Source organism: Rhipicephalus sanguineus, chromosome 5 (genome assembly GCF_013339695.2).
Source record: "Rhipicephalus sanguineus isolate Rsan-2018 chromosome 5, BIME_Rsan_1.4, whole genome shotgun sequence".
NCBI classification, from domain to species: domain Eukaryota; kingdom Metazoa; phylum Arthropoda; class Arachnida; order Ixodida; family Ixodidae; genus Rhipicephalus; species Rhipicephalus sanguineus.
In genome coordinates, this window is record NC_051180.1 from 168,165,260 (window position 1) to 168,180,196 (window position 14,937).

Here is a 14,937-nt window from a genome sequence, read left to right on the forward strand (position 1 = left end):
CTCGTGGGCATTACTATTTTAGAACCTCTCACTGTTATAAAGGGCTTCAGATTTACAGGAAATACATATGCTCAGCACAAATGGGGCCCAGCGACAATTTTAAACTTGATAACAAGATCAGTCATTACGAAGACGTAAATTAGAGGAATACCGGTTCTTGCTTTCCTCTGTTGTGATTCTTTTTCGTGACTGAAAAACAAGAAATTATATCCGAGTGTGAGGTCTTCCAACCTCCCTAAGCAGTATAGGTTAAATTTAGGAAAGCGTTCAATAATGAGTGATGCGGAGCATATGTTTCGAGCTGCTCACAACTTGCGAGACGGGAATCTAACTCTGTAATTTTAGAAGCTCACCGAGGTAGTTGAAACGACTTAAGGTCGTGGTATGCACATTTAGCCGTCCCTTATGGGTCGTTTCACAATACGTTGCCCGTTGCTTGCGAAGAGAATGGGTTTTTATGTCTCGCAATTCAAGATGACGGCAAAGCGAAGGTTGTCCTTCCGTAGGTTCCTGAGGGCGTCAGCTTTAATTGAAACGTATTGCGTCGCTGTAGGCTAATAGAATGAAAATAAACGCCGAAAAAGTTAATAAATATAAGCGTTGTCACCCGGAAGAAAAATAACGCCGCTTTTTTTAGGACGGGTAATTTGGGTTGATAGGATATAAATTTCCTATCTAGGCGTTATACCATGATATTCGCAAAGAGCAAAGTAGTTCCACCGGAGAATTTTCATGCGCCATTGAAATGTTAAGAGTTGTGTTATATGACGTTAATTCCAGTTTGGGTTGTGTCCAGCCTGTTAACGTATTTATTCAGCGCACAGCTATAATAACACAAAAAAGAGAGCGACACAAGTTCAAGTGTGAGAAACTACATCAACTAAACTTGTGAAGAACACAGCCCTACCTTAAATCAAGAACAATGCTGCATAGGGAATTGTAGGATATTATTGGCTATCCAGCACGAGCTCTTTCTAAAAAGCAGTGCTTTAATATGTAGCTTGAATTGATTAAGGATACTGGTACTATAAGAGTATGCTGTTACAAGACATTCCTGTCTGAAGCGATCAGAGCGCGCGTCTAGTCTTAGTAGGAAATACATGTGGGTCTTGAGACACAATGTAATCGATGATAAGGATACTGCAATAATGCTGGCTTTGTACTGAAAGCGGGAACGGCATACACTTTTAAAAAAGATGTTCGTGGAGTTCAAACATATCTACATATATTTAATAGACTACCTACAGCGCTTGTTAATACAAAAAAGTTTTCTTAAAATGTAATTACTTGGACTGGACATTTCAGAGCAGTGACAAAATACACAATAAGAAAGTACGTTCTTGCGCACTAGAGTATAGCGCAAAAATATTAGCGCTTTTTAAAAAAAATAAAAAGCTCCAGTACTACTAGAAAATGAATGCCTGAGAAGCTGCTTAACTAATCACAATATTTTTATAGCAAGTGCATTTAGCGTAGGCATCATGTGTGACAGTTGCAAATTGGGATATAACTGCCAATAATATGTGTCACGGCACTAAGTTCTATTGGTTCCCTAAAAAAACTTTTTCTTCTGGCAATAATTATGTCACCATACCGAACTATCGCAGAATGCCTTATGTAATAATTTCATCACTTGCGTTATCTGAAGTCTGACAGTGACTCAAGAGTTGGCAGGCTCGATTAGTTTTGACCCTGTTGGTTTCAGCGCACATCTAGTGCTCTATGCGCCAGCAACCAGCTCTCTTGGCGATTGAATAGACGACGTCAGTATCACAAGCAAAATTCCACTCAGGCGCAAACCTTTGTGACGGGCAGTTTCCATCAAAGAAGAATACGATAAACGGTAAGCAACATGTTTTTAATACATGGCGATACGCTCCCTTTTCCTGGACTTGCGGCATACTCCAGCAGTCCCGCTGATTTTGAAGCGTTGCGATTAGCCCTCGTATCGCATACGTTAGTGAGCGTATCTTCCGCAACAAAAATAAAATTAACAATTACCACAGATATGCTGGCAAGCAAAATAGTACACTCTTGTATTCATGGGAACATCTACAATATCCCATAAACAATGAAGCGCATCACGTTGTAACGCAAAAGAACAAAAACCAATTCGCGCAGCTTGCACTAAGCACTATGAATGAATGAATGAATGAATGAATGAATGAATGAATGAATGAATGAATCAATCAATCAATCAATCAATCAATCAATCAATCAATCAATCAATCTACATTTAGTTTCGCCATAAACAATACAATATATTACAGCGAAAAGTAGGAGGCCAGAGAAAAAAGGTGCTTTCACGCAGCTTTACTAAGCTCTGGCTACCGTTTCAGCGGCAGTGACAGGATGATTTGTTTCGCAGCTCCTATATAAAGGCATAACAGATCATTCTGAAGTTCACATATTTCAGGAAATACATCTGCATACAATACATAATACCAAAACATATGACTTTTTACAAAACCAATTTCGCAATATGTCTATTTAAGCCACGCAAGCCTTGAAATAGCGAAAGTGGACGATCCTGAGGACTAATCTGGTTGCTTCCAGTTTGTTTCTAGGCCTTAGCTAGGTGATCAGGGCTGTTTATAGGCTGATTCGAGGTCGTTGCTAGGCTTTAGCCAGATGATGCTAGGTTGTTTCTGCGTTGATTCTCAGCGCAGAGACGTTGGTGTGAAACCACACACAGTCAGTTTCAGTTTCAGTTTGTTAATAATTCAATTTACAATGATTGGTACAAACAGATGTGCAGACGAGGGTCCCAAAATCAAACACGGCAAAAGTCACAGACACGACACGGATGTCCAAATTCCAGACATAGAAACTCGCGCTGAAACCAAGCATTCGCACCTCTCATAGATCTACGGGCACGTCGTCGGTGGCATAGGCCTTCCATCGCTTCGGGCTCTTCTCGCAGCTGCCGTTGCCTTTTCCTAGTGTGTGGCTAACTGTTGCCTTCTTATTTTTTAGTGGACGAGTGGTGAATAGTGGGATTTACCCAATTTTTGTGGAACATACCCGTTTATGATGATGACAGTTATCTGACAGGTCGCACAAATTTCTCTAGCACATACCCGTTTGTTGGGCTAACTCTTCTTCATTTATAGTGGACCAGCGGTGAGTAGTGTGATTTACCCAGTTTCTATGGCACCTGATAGGCCATACAGGGCAGGCCACACAGAATAGGCCGCACAAATTGCGGCTGCCTTGAACAGCTTCGCTATGAAACAAAAAAGGCACAACATACGTGGTGGTGTCCACCAAATATGCGGTGGCTGATATTGGAAACCAAAATCCACTGATGATTTCGATACTGTGTAATGCGGATTCTGAGCGAAGCTTTATGTTGGAGCAAGGCTAACTCTGTTTGAAGTTTTGGCTTTCCGCAAGGTATCGACTACGGCATAAATCATAATTTTATTGCGATACCAATTATATGAACACTCTGGGCTGATTTTTACCGTCGCCGTCATGCACCGGATATATATATATATATCCGGTGCATGATATATATATATATATATATATATATATATATATATATATATATATATATATATATATATATATATATATATATATATATAAAGGCTCAAAATAAATAAAGCAGAAGAAAAAAATTCTGAAGCAGCCGACCGGGGATTCCAACCATCGACCCCTCGCTCCCCAGCCCGCTGCATTAGACAACTCAACCATGCCCCATGCATGCGCCGGCGAATTAACTGCGAGCTATTTATATACATCATTTACCGCTGGTGGTAAGGAAACCTCGGAGGAGCTTGAGCGTATTTTCTATCGCCCAACGCTCCTAATTTCTTTCAATTTGAAAACTGCCCTTAAGAGGCGCAGGACAAAGTGGCCGTTTCCTGTACCCACTCGTGATGTGGAAGAACAAAAAAAAACAAAGAACACTCGGCACGTATGTGCCAAAGTGCTGAAGAAAAAAAAAAGTCCCCCCCCTCCCCGAAGGGAATCGTGAGGAAATGCGAATGCATTTCTTGCGCCGAGAGATGGGTACCGTTGCCGTCAGACATTCGCCTTCACCGACATCTGCCATCGCCTTGAGAGGCGCCCAGCCAGCGAACGGTCGAGAGTGAGGCGCGAGCGGACGGGAGAGTGGGGCGCAGGGAGGAGAAAGAGCGAACGGCGAGAGAAGGAGCGGCGAAGCACTGCACCTACCCTCTCCTACACACTCTCGCACCACATGCTCCGGTTGCTAGGGGCGAGGATAAGCGCGCGCGCCCGCAGCTGTTGCTATGGGAGTGGGCGCCGCAGACAACGGCGGATGCCTGACATAGCCCGACTAAGAAACGCGTTCGCATTTAAAACACCAGGCACACCTTGCATCAGAGGCCCCTGTGTGGCAGGAAGCGCAGGGGGTCACTCCACGCGACGCAGTTTAAAAGGAAAAGAAATATTCAAGGGCATCTGATTCTCCATTGCAGAGTTTGAGAATTGGGGACCCAAGACACCAGGTCACCAAGCTGCGTTGTGTAGGCTGCTCTTGTGTTCGGAGGATCAACAGAGCTTGATAACTGGGTCAAGCGCAAGCTGCGTTGGCGCAAACGCACGGGGCGCCCCACTTGGTGAAAATAAAATCATGCGAGACGCGGGCCACAGAGTGTCGTCATCTAAGAGCATCTGATTCTCCATTACAGAGTTTGAGAATTGGAGAGCCAAGACACTGGGTCACCAAGCTGCGTTGGATAGGCTGCTCTTGTGTTCGAAAGCTCAGCAGAGCTTGAGAACTGGGTCAAACGCAAGCTGCGTTGGCGCAAACTCACGGGGCGCCACACTTGGTGAAAATGAAATCATGCGAGACTAGGGTCATACAGTGTCGTGGCCCGCGCTGCGCCTGCATAGTCTCGCGGTGACCCAAGACGTCTTGGGGACCCACGCTAGTTTTCGATTTTTGGGCCTTGCGCCAACGCGAGCACAAGAGCCCAAGAGCCCAAGAGTGGCTTGGGTTACGCGCATGCGCCCTGGCGGCTCGCAAGCTCCTTGGTCCCCAAGCTTTTTGGGGCCCCAATTCTCAAACTCTATATTGTCGACACTTGCAGCGTGTTGCTCAATCACAAAGACGTAACAACAGGGACAGTTGTTGGTTCAGGCTTGCCCTGTGCATGCCCGTGCGTTCTTTTCGGGCGTCCTTTGTGCTTCAGCGGCGCGCTGTAAGTATCGAGCTGCTTCTCGTTCTTCGTGTGACATTTCAATTTCTTGCTATCGCATTCATTGCTTCGCCCTTGCGGCGAAACTGTGACTTCTTTGTGAAGTAGGACAGCACCCGCTACGCCATTATTCGTCTTTTTTTCGGATAACCGAGGTATCCGCTGCACATCTGTGACGTAATTTGTGCATTTTGTTGACGCTGCATGTGGCTGATAACAACGAATAATTATGACTGAGCTTTTTGCAGGGGGTGGGAAGCATTAAACCACACACTCGTTGCGCATTTAGCATTGTGTGATGCCCGGTTGTTATTTTACTATTCTGATACGCTATATTACATAGGTTAACGCGATTCCTTGCCGAAGTGACATCTGTATAGGGTCTTTTTGCAAATGAGTGTCGAGCACCAGAGTGGTTCTGTGGAAATTGTGATGCGTGAAGTGTATGACTCCGTGCGCTTTTTGACAGTCAGATTCTCGAATGGCAATTTATTCTCTAGTTCAAGAAAAGATATTTATAATGCCATAATAGGTATGTAAGTTCCTGCACCTTTGTACCACTCACTGTATGTTGCATTGCCTGGACACGACGTGCTTGTGCGCGTGAAGAAAATGCCTATTTTACCAATATCCAAGACATTAATCTACAAAAGGCATACACAGACGCTGCCTGTGAAGACCTGGTTAAGCAGCAAAGGCATCTGTGTATTGTGAAGGCACCTGTGTATCTATGAAGTTCCGGAAACTATAGAGCATTGCTTCATCACCTGTAAAGACGCCGCACTCTTTTTGGACATTCTACAAAGGGCTTTTGAAAAAACAACTCGAATTAAATTCTTATAGCATATGTTATCTCGTGCCACCCAAAAGCCATTCTATGCCTGTTGACATGCTCTTACTAATGAGTATGCACAGTTTATGGAAAACTCGCATGTTAGAAAGGCATGCGGAACCAGTGGTATGATCGCGGTTGCATTTCATTCAAATGGCTCTTCAGCTAAAAGACTTTTATCAACAATTAGTTTCAACCGGGCTGGTAATCACTCTTCATGAAATGTACTGCTTTAATGCCCTTTTAGGACACAGAGTTATTTTGTCGTACGCTTGTAGAGGCCGCCTTGAGTAAAATACTTGACTGCTACACAGAGGGCCCGTGTTCAAGTCGCATTCGATCGCGGGTATTTTTTTCTAATTTTATTTTTGCATGTCTGTCGGTTACGCCACCAACGGCAACGGCAACCGCGACGGCGACGCCGCTCAGCGCAGGAACGGGCGCCTAAGAGCTGCGCTCGAAAAGAAAGGTTGATATTACGTATAATAGAAAATATGTGCTAAACAAAGCTTTTTTTAATGTTGTGCGCAAATGGTACGGCAAATTTCATGCAAGAAAAACTTTAATTTTGGTCACATTGTGTTTACTTTTGCCTCCACGGTTCGCGCTTGTGTAGCCGACTGCTCACCTCTCAACACTACAGGTTCAATGCGCGCTGTAATCTTACTTTGTGCACGTTGTTCTGTTCTCCAGGTTCAGCTCTTCTGCTTATTCGGTATTCTCAAATCTCTGCGCCTGTGTACATCGACGTAGGTGTAGTCGTTTTTCTTGTGCTATTGTGACTCAAAGCCAAACTTAGGCTGTGAAAGGAGTTGACCAAAATTAAGGACGATATTCGAAAGCATATTGTTCAGAGCCAGGATATTGGCCTGGTGTGCGACCGGTGGCGGCGCTGCGAACGGCGCCTGCATGACGTCAGAGCGGGGATTTGCGCGCTTTCGTCTGCTACGTAGGCCCAGCGCCTTGTTGAAACCACCGTTGTGGTAAATCTCAACAAAAAAGCAGTTCAATTGTTATCTTGCGTATGGTGGCTACTGACGCTGTTCGAACAACCACGGGACTGCTTTTAACATTCCTTCAGAACTACAGCTCTTTGTTTCTTAGAACTGCGGCCGCTTGTCTCCGCGGCGAGTGCTGCGCAATGGTGAAGTACTGCTCTGTGCCTCAGTGTAGTTCGTCCGCTCGTGAAAAAGGCGTCAGCTTTCACAACTACTCTAAGGACCCGAAGCTGAAGAAGGAGTGGATCGTCAAGCTAAGAATGGGAATGCGCCCCACGCCTTCATCGACCGTGTGCAGCAATCACTTCGCGGACAATGACTTCTGCTACCCACCGTACGCGCCATTCTTAGGTAAGCTTGTGAGCGCGTTTAATCGCCTCGCCAATACTTAAGCCGTTTATTGCACGCAAGCTATAAGCATAGGCGACTTACACCAGGTGCGGTGCCGTCCCACAACCTGCCGCGAAGGCCCCTAGACAAGGAGCCGACGACACGGCCTCCGAATCCCCTCGCACGTAAGCGCGCCTCGTGAGCTCATCTGAGCGGCGCAGGATATCTGAGACTACGGCTGCATTTGGATGGTGTACTTACGTATTTTACTTATGAAGGCAAGCGCGCGCCTAGCAGAGTGCTTATCATAAAGTCATAAGCGAAACCTGTTGCTGCTGTGTAGTGCACATTCTCTAAAAGTTTTCACCTGAGGCAGTGCAGACACTTTTTTTTTAAATCGGAGCTCTTTAAGCTTTTCGTTAGGCTGCGTGGCGTGAAACTGGACCCAGCTTGCCTTTGCCACGTTAATCTCTGTGGCCCTGTGCGTGGTATAATCAGCGATTACCTATTTGTTATATTCTAATACCCATGCGACGGCCCTGTGAGGTATTAATATTATGAACTACGACGTAATATCGTTCTCACTGAACCAACATTACGGGACAAACTGCGATCATGGTCATCGGTAGGTGGGTGTGCAACAAGGCGGCACTTGTCCACTTGTTTGCAGGACGAGAGCTCTGACGGTGATGCAATCTCCGTTGACGGCCTCGACCGCGCATTCAACAACGTGGCCTGCGTCGTACACCGCCTCGCCCTCGATGAGGCAGCGCGACCTTTCACAAGCTTTATCTACATACTTGTAGATGCTGGAGAACGGCACGCTTACTGAAATATCGAAAGAAACACCCAAACTAATTAGTATCGTACGGCGGAAACACGATAAGGAGCGAGAACACTCACACATGGTTTCAATTTCTTACAAGCAATGCGGTCGGTGGCATCGGCGCACTCGTCGGCCATCCGGGTGATTTCTAAACAAGTTCAAGATTACACTCGAAAACATTCGTTGTAGGCGTTACTTGACTGTTGCGAAGCTGTTCGTTCGACAATGTTCCCGCCTGAACCAGACGATCCGCATACAGGAGCAGCGGCTGCTGCAGCGCGGTTGAGAGCGGAGTCCTCGCTCTGACGTCACACGTGAGAGGGCGCCACTCCAAGATCTCGAGGCCAATAGAAAATAAATAAAGTGATAACAGCAGAAAAAAACTGAATTCATCAATATAAATAAAAATAAAAATCAACTTGCGCAGAGAAAAATTTAGTTGCGATTCAGAGGTTGATTACTTCTACACAAAGAGTCCTAATGGCAGCGCAACCATACCCCGTAGCTGTGCCCAGGAGTTGAAGCGAGCAAGTGTGGCAAACCTTGGAGTAGCCCAATGTAATGCAGTTTTTTTTTTTTTGTGCATCGGCGCTTGTTGCACAGAAATGGAAAGTGTTTGAGTAGGTGTGGATGCACGACTGATGCGGCAGCCGCGAGCTATTGCGACAAGGCAAGAGTACTACAAGATACAAGACAGTGCTGAACCAGCAAATAGCGGTTTATTCGAAAGACCAGCAATTTTGTAAGCGTAAGATGCAATGCGTCATCAATTACAGCAGGCAAAGAACATCTAACAATTTTCGTCATTACATACAAATAGCATACCTCTGCCACGCGCTAAGTCGCATCTATCAGTGCCGAACTACGGGTAAACAGCGCTACAACGGGACATAGGAAGAAGGGACAGGACCAAGCGCTGACTGACAACAACGAGTTTTTAATTCAACCTTGAAGGGATTCACATTGACGACTGAACAACCCACCTCAGGTTCCTCGACCTACAGCGGACCTTGCGCCCCGGACACCTCTGCAGGAAATACTCGCCCCGCTCAAAAAAGACCATTTCGCCGTTTTCGTCAGCCTATTCAAAAGTCGTGAAAAGAGGCATTGCTCTACCAGCGCTCCGCAATGCCCTCAACCGATCCTGCTCACATCAAATAAGCGATAGTTTTTCTGCGCAAGCTGGTAGATTGACCAAAACAGGATTTCCCGCACCTATGCTGTTAAGTCTGTATGAAGTGCTTATAAAAGAAATTCGCTCGGGCAAATCTGTGAACGAACGTGACGTTATTCAACGGAAGAATATGGCTGTCACCCCATACATGCATGGTGTATCCCATCGACTCAAAAAGGTTAATAATAATATCTGGGGTTTAACGTCCCAAAACCACGATATGATTATGAGAGACGCCGTAGTGGAGGGCACCGGAAATTTCGACCACCTGGGGTTCTTTAACGTGCACCTACATCTAAGTACACGGGCCTCAGACATTTTCGCCTCCATCGAAAATGCAGCCGCCGCAGCCGGGATTCGATCCCGCGACCTCCGGGTCAGCAGTCGAGCGCCATAACCACTAGACCACCGTGGCGGGGCGACTCAAAAAGGTTGCAGCTCGAGTCGGGGTCTCAGTCGTGTTCAACGCGCCGAACAAAATGAATGGATTGTGCAAAAAAGGGAACGAGCAAGAAGCTGCAAAAAACTCTTGTTCCAAAAAGCATGCGCGACAGTTTCTTGAATGCCGATTCGGAGTAGTGTATGACATACCACTATCTTGCGGAAAATCGTAGACTGGGCAAACGGGCCGTTGCCCAAACGATCGGCTGCGAGAGCATGTATGCACAATGAAAACTGGAGCAGGCAGCAACCTTGCCCTACATAGTATGAAATGCGGGTGCACGCCACGCTTCGACCAAACAAAAATACTAAAAAGACACAAGAACAAGTGCACCAGGGAAATCTATGAGGCCCACGTGATCCACGCGCGCAATGAATCATCTGTTAGCATGGCTTCAATAGACCGGCTCAAGAAAGAGCATGATTATCTAGACCATTGAATGTAATCTTCGCGCATGTACTAGTAAGAGAGCTATCACCATATATTTTTGTTCATTGAATTCGTTTTTTTTGAGAATATATATTCCGCTGCGCCGAAATAAAAACTCGTTGTTGTCAGTCAGCGCTTGGTCCTGTCCCTTCTTTCTTTGTCCCGTTGTAGCGCTGTTTACCCGTAGTTCAGTACGTACCAACAAGCTCGCATCAACACTCTGTATCAGTTTCTATCAGTGCCACTTCTACTACGCAAACACTGTGTTTTGTTTCTTCTCGTGCTCTTTCGTCCTAGTAGCCTACGCTGTTTAATTGACCATGCTTGCTGCACACTATTCCGACGATGTTGCCATGAGAGCTGGCTGAAAGGAGTGAGCACTATAAAATGTTATTTCTGCACCTCACCGCGATTTACATATTCAGATAACTCTACCAGTCAACGTGGCATCGCACATAAAGCCTACCATAGCGGCTTGTAAAGTTGAGTTAGTGAAATGCTTTTTTTTGCCGCGCCTAAACCGACGGTTCGTTTCGCCTGTATACATCGCGGCACTTTGGTTTGTGATATTTCACTTCGAGGGTATGCTCCAGTTATTCCCATCAGTCAGGGATGAATTCAATTCAGTCAGGGATGAAGTCACCTTTCTCATCCGAGAAAACCAACAGTTTTCTCAGATGAGAAAGCACATGCGAGCACAAGCTTCCATGTTGAAATAGACATTACTGAGATTGGGGTGGCGTTGTTCCATCGAGTAAACTTCGTCTTGCCTTTGTGTTCTGCCAGCAAATCTTCCACGTCTTCAAGGAAGATTTAGAATAGAAAATTGAACGAGTTGGTTTTGATTCATACTTAGGACTGTGCAGCGCTCACTAAAAAGGACAAGGGACAGAAGTGCACACGACAGCGCTTGTCGCTTGCACTTCTCTCCCTTCTCCCTTTTTTGAGCGCTGCACAGTCCTAAGTATGATACAAGGAAGATGCTGCGTAAGTCCGCTCCTACTCGTGTGTTCTACAGCATGAGTTATACCCTAGCTGCTTGTGCCATCGTGGCAGCAATGGTTGTAGTTATCTTCTTCTTAATGCGTAAGCATTCTTGGGTGACTCCGTAGAAAGAATTTGTCCGTCAGCAACACGTGAAACGATGTGCGCTTCTATAGGAATGCATAGGCTCTGTGGATTATATGCATGACACACACATTTACGAGTGCTCAACTATGGTTGCCGACCACATTGATGGTCAACAAATCGACGTGTATCGAGGAATTGAGAACGACGACAAGTACTCATAAGTACTCATAAGTACTCATAAAAGCCATAAAAGTCATAAAAGACTCTATGACGGAAGGCAGTAAATCGAAGCGGATGAAAAAGTGTTAAAGAGACAGACGCATTTATGTTTGTGGTCTGATTGAGTTCAGTAATGTTTTTAAGGCACAATGGCGGTTGAAAAGAGTCTGATAAAGTCTGATACCTAAAGCTGTGTATGGGGCGCCAACACCCATAATCAGCTTACACAATGAAAAATTGAAGGGGGGGGGGGGGCACAGGACTATTTTTGCTTTCTTTTTCTCTCTCTGTATTACTCGCCTCCTGTTTCCTTCTATCTCTTTCTCTTGCTCTCTATTTCTTTCTCTCTCATGATTTGATTCTCTCTTTCTCTTCATCTTTTAACACGAAAGTGTTTTATGCCGGGGTCCACCAAGACTTCGGTGACGTATTTCCGTCACGGAAATGACGTCGAAAAAATATACACAATCAGATGGCAAAGAAAAAAATGTACCGTCAACGGGCATCGAACCCACGACCGCTTGGTCCGCAACAGTAGATGCCGGGCACGCTATCCACTGCGCCACGGTCACAGACTCTGGAGGCTTTACGAACGCGCCTTTCTACCACTCTACCGGTCGGCTAGGTGGTGTTGACCTCTGGGAGTGGTAAGGTAAAGTAATTCGTCATTGCTGTGGCCTCCGCGACTAGCACCTGCAACGCCTTACGCGTCCGCCCCATTCGGCGCGTTTTCAACAGAAGTTTAATTTTGTCAATGCCTTAACAGACCGCGAGGTGGCGACCTTTGCCCAAGCAAGGAAAAGCGTCGGCCTCGCTCAGCATCACGCTAATACAAAGCAAAAATAGCTCTGCGACGTGCGCCTGCCTCACCTGGCTGTAACACGGCGTTCCATGCTCAAGCGCTCGCCCCGAGAAAAATCGCGGTCGGGCTACCGGGGCGGCACGACACGCTTTGCGTTTCCCTCTAGTCCGGCCTTGGTGTTCAATCACATTTTAACATGCCGCGGGATGGCGACCAATTTCTGCGTCCAATATGCGACACTCTTCTGGCTATCACACCTAGTTCTCTGATTACGCTTTCACCGCTGACTACTACAGGTACCACAAGGGTTTGTTTAATCATTCAGCAGGGACGTTAGTCACCGGGATGAAGATGTACCGCCAATCACCAAAGTGGGTGCATACACGTTAAATGGCGCCATCAGCTGCCAGACATCAATATACATTGTGCAAACTTTCTTATATCAATGTACAGTAAGCATTCAGTTACTTCTATAGAGGCACGCTTTACTTTCGTGTTATTCCGATTCCTATGGCGGAGGGATCAACCGTGTTTTTTCTATTTGCGTTCCGTTCTCAATATTTTGTCTTTCTCATTATTGCTATGGTATGCTTACCTCTCTCCCTACTCATTTCTCTCCTCCCCACCCTCACAACTGTCCTCCTAACCCTCAATTCCCTTTCGGGCCCCCTTGCTATACTATACTATACACGGCTATGCTGTGCTGTGCTGCGTGCCTGGATAGCCGTGTGGTTAAGACGCTCGCCTTCGGATAGTGGGTACGCGGATTCGAATCTAGCCTCGCGAAGAAATTATCTCCCCTTGGAATTTCTCTCTTTCTGTATTTGTCTCTTTCTTTCTCTCTACTCATTGCCTCGCCCACCAGAGTTATATGCTGCGCCGGAAAATGGGCGCACCGTTCGGGGACCAAAGTACTCGATGAAGCAGAGGACGAAGAGAGCGCGTGCCGCGAGGCGCTCCTCGGCGGTTTTATGCGGACAACAAAGTTTTTGCGGCCGGCTTAAACTGCTCTGCTGCTAACAAAAGATGCGGGAAGTTTGCACTAAGTCGCTCAAAGCACAGCGAAGCACGGACCGGTCGCCGCTCGCTGGGCAACCTGTTTCTTCACATTTCTCCATATTTCTGTATAGAGCTGGGCCTCCTTCTTTGTTTCTCTCTAGTTTTCTCTTTCTTTCTTTCTTTCTTTCTTTCTTTCTTTCTTTCTTTCTTTCTTTCTTTCTTTCTTTCTTTCTTTCTTTCTTTCTTTCTTTCTTTCTTTCTTTCTTTCCTTCTTTCTTTCTTTCTTTCTTTCTTTCTTTTTCTCGCTTCTCTCTGTTCTTTCTGTGTTTCTGTGTCTGTTTTTTTATATTTCATCGTTTCTATCTCTCTCACTTTCTATTACTTTCTCTTTCTATCTTTCTTTCTCTTTCTTTCCCATCTTTTTCTCACACTCTTCTCGCTTGCCTCCTATTTCTTTCTATCTTTTTTTCTATTTCTCTATTTCTTTCTTTCTATTTCATTCTCTCTCTCTTTCTTTCTTTCTCTTTTCGCATTTCTTTCTCATTCTTTATATGCCGCGCTTTACTCTCTCTCCCCTCCTCCTTTCCCTCCTCCTCACACTCACATCTCTCTTCCTAGCCCTTCCCTTTTCTAGTCCCTGGCTATACGATACTGTACATGACTATGCTATGTTCTGTCAGCGTGCCTCGATAGCCGAAAGGCGATATTTGGGAGAGCTGAAGCTTTTCTAGCAACATTTTTCTAGCAACAAAGCTTTACTACGTATTGGAACTTCTCCATTGTGCAAGATTTTATGCACAACGCTTGCATAGAATTTTGCCAACTTTCATATACTCTTCGACTTTTGAGCCCCTGCGTCGTGAGTCGTGACAGCATATTAAGGCCTGTTAGTGAGGATGGATTGGGATTAGCACATCTTTATCTATGGCAAACAGTTTCGTGATTCTTCTTTATTTTGTGACAACTCCTACCCAGTCATCCGTTCATTCGTTCATTATCCGTTCATTATCCGTTCAGTCATCCGTTCATTATCTACGCTCTTTCCGCCTCCGATGTACCGTTCATTGCACTCCAATCTTCCAGGACACGATGTGCTGAAACGGGTGCGCAAAATGTATATCCCCCCGAATTCAAAAACATTCTTCTATAAACTGCATTCGGAAACATTGCCGGTAAAAGCATGGTTAAACAGAATATGTATTTTTGTTTCTTCTGCTTACTGCTGTCTATGTGAAGTGCTGGAGACCCTAGAACATTGCTTTGTTAATTGCAAAGACGCTATTCTGTTCTCGGATGTCCTTCGGCGAATTCTGAAGAAAAGTTTTGTCATAAATTCTCACACTATACGCTATCTTTTGCCAACATCGCTTGATGAAGTACGGTATGATATGTTTTTCCTCATGGGTCTGCACAGCTTATGGAAGACACGTATGCAAGATCGCAACGCAGAACCCACCACTTCTTCAAGCACACACTTTGTTCGAATGGCTGTCCGCCTAAAGGACATTTATGACGAACTCTACATTACACCGGACTGGTACCGCATTTTGGTGAGCTGCTCGGCCTCACCACGTCTGCTGGATGACACGATATGAAGAACTCTGGCTGTTCTACTACACTTTATGTTAGCCGTCGAGTGTT